The sequence below is a fragment of the Trachymyrmex cornetzi genome, unplaced genomic scaffold (genome assembly GCF_001594075.2).
Source record: "Trachymyrmex cornetzi isolate Tcor2-1 unplaced genomic scaffold, Tcor1.1 scaffold294, whole genome shotgun sequence".
Lineage (NCBI taxonomy): Eukaryota > Metazoa > Arthropoda > Insecta > Hymenoptera > Formicidae > Trachymyrmex > Trachymyrmex cornetzi.
Genome location: NW_017297628.1, coordinates 108,122 through 110,420, shown reverse-complemented (window position 1 = coordinate 110,420; position 2,299 = coordinate 108,122).

The window sequence follows — 2,299 nt, the reverse complement described above, 5'->3', positions numbered from 1 at the left end:
GCCTCTGGTATACTTTCGACGATCAAACTATGCAAAAACGCAGCCAAGTTATATAACGTACTGTCTACTGCAGACACTATGATTCTGAAAGGACAATTAGACTTATGAACCTTCGGAGATCCATATACTCTAGGTAGATTGCCATCACTACAGTACAGTTTCTTATACAATATATCTGATATAAATTTAGATTTTTTCCATCTTGTAAGTAACGTCTTCAAGCCATTATTAATTTTATTACTAGGATTTTTCGTAATTTTTGAATAGGTCTCCTCATCCAAAAGCATAGACCTGATTTTCTCAGTGTAAGAGGTTTTTTCTAATGCAACCGTTATATTTCCCTTATCTGCTTTTGTGAAAATAATATTATTGTTCCCCTTAATGAATAGTTTCGTGTGATTCAATAAAAGATTCAACCTATTATGTATCAACGTATTTTTGGTTTTAAACGAAAGTAAATTATTAATGATTGCCAACGAGTGATTTCTAACGTTATTATGCACTGAACTTTGCAATTTTTTAAAATTGCATTCAATGGTTTTCATGAATTCCATGACCACCCTTCTACCTCTGTCAATCGGAAGAGCGAAATTCTCTCCTAATTGCAACAAACATTGTATTTTTGTTGGAATCTCAACGGAAGAAAGATTAACAAACCATTTTTTCTTTATAGATGTTATAGAGGAAGTGATTGTATCATTTGCAAAAGAAACCGGAGAAATACTAATGCTTACTTCATTTTAACTGTTCGAAGAGGACAATGGAAACATCTCATGAGCAAACTTATAACTGTTGTCGGAATTGTTTTCTCCCCGCAACCAAAAATATTCCACTTTTTTAATGTTTGCCTTTTTCTTTTTTTCCTCTTTCTGACTCAACTAAGCCATTTTTTAAATCTATTCTTTGTGTTTAAAACAAATTGATTGTGTAATTTTTGATTCTGGGAATTAAAAAATTTGTCAAGAATATTGAATGGCAACTCATTAGAGATGATACGTACAAGATGGAAAATTATTTTTTGCGAATGTTCGATCGACCTATAAGAATCGTTTAGCTCTAACTTTAAAATTTTTTTGATATACTCTTGTCCGATATTATATTTTGCTGCTGAAGATTCATGTACATCAAAATTCGGAGAAAACTTTGATATTTTTTGAAGATGTGAAGGAATAATATTATGTTCGATACAATATTTGATCAATCCAACTCTATTTTTGTTCTTATAGATTAATTTACGATGCTTGATCCAATCTTTCATCATATTTACAACATATAAGCCAAAGACTTTACACACAAAATTAAAAAATGAATCATATAGTTGACGCCTCATGCAATAAATATCTAGCGGTGACTCCTAATGCCCATGGTTGTATATACATTTAGTATAAAATATCTTGTAAAATATTATTTAGTTTTCAGTAATCATAACCTTAATACTTTTGTGCGCGGAATAATGAGACCAATTAATTGGTTTAAAGAAAATACATTAATCAAAAAGTGTCGGATCCCCCTAATATTTTCAGTAAGAATGCATTTTGGAAAAATGTCCAATAGCAAAGTTGTACGGCTTCAAGCGGTTATGCTAGTAGGCTACGGCGGAAAACTGCCCGAAGGTGATCGCGAGAAGTTGCTCGAATGCGTAATGTCCGAAGGCGTTAGCGGGAATCTGCCCGAAAGCGTTGGCGGGGCACAGATCTTTATTCTCTCACTCTCGCAGGCACCAATGTACGAGCTCTTGAGCAAACAATACACGGACCACTGATTTTAATCTTTGATGCAGTGCTGTCTTCTTCTTAGAGAGCAGCAGTTACTTCGTGGACGAAAACAAACAGCCCCAAAAATTTTTTCTGTAACAAAAGAAGCCATTGCGCTTCAATTGATTTTCTCAAACATTTTCACTTTTGTTTCCAATAGCCCAGAAATGTTTCGTAAATATTATTAATTGATCTATTAGATTTTCAGTTGCTCAACGAGCTTTGCTAGTGCTTGTTGAAATAAACAAATCAATAGTTGGACCAACACTTAATAATTAGTTTTTTTCTCTACTTGATTATTTAGATCAATTTCTTATCACTTACCTGATTAATTCTTCTTTGCTATAATTAAGAATGGCGGAGCTTTCTGAAAAAGATCGAATAACACTGTTAATGATGCGAGGATGGGGAGATCAACAAAGAGGGTATAAAACAGTAACGCGATTATTTAATGAAAATTTTCGGAATGAAAATAATAGGACCTCTAAAAATACTGTAATCCGTACTATTCAACGTTTCGAGGACATTGGTAGCGTTAAAAGTCG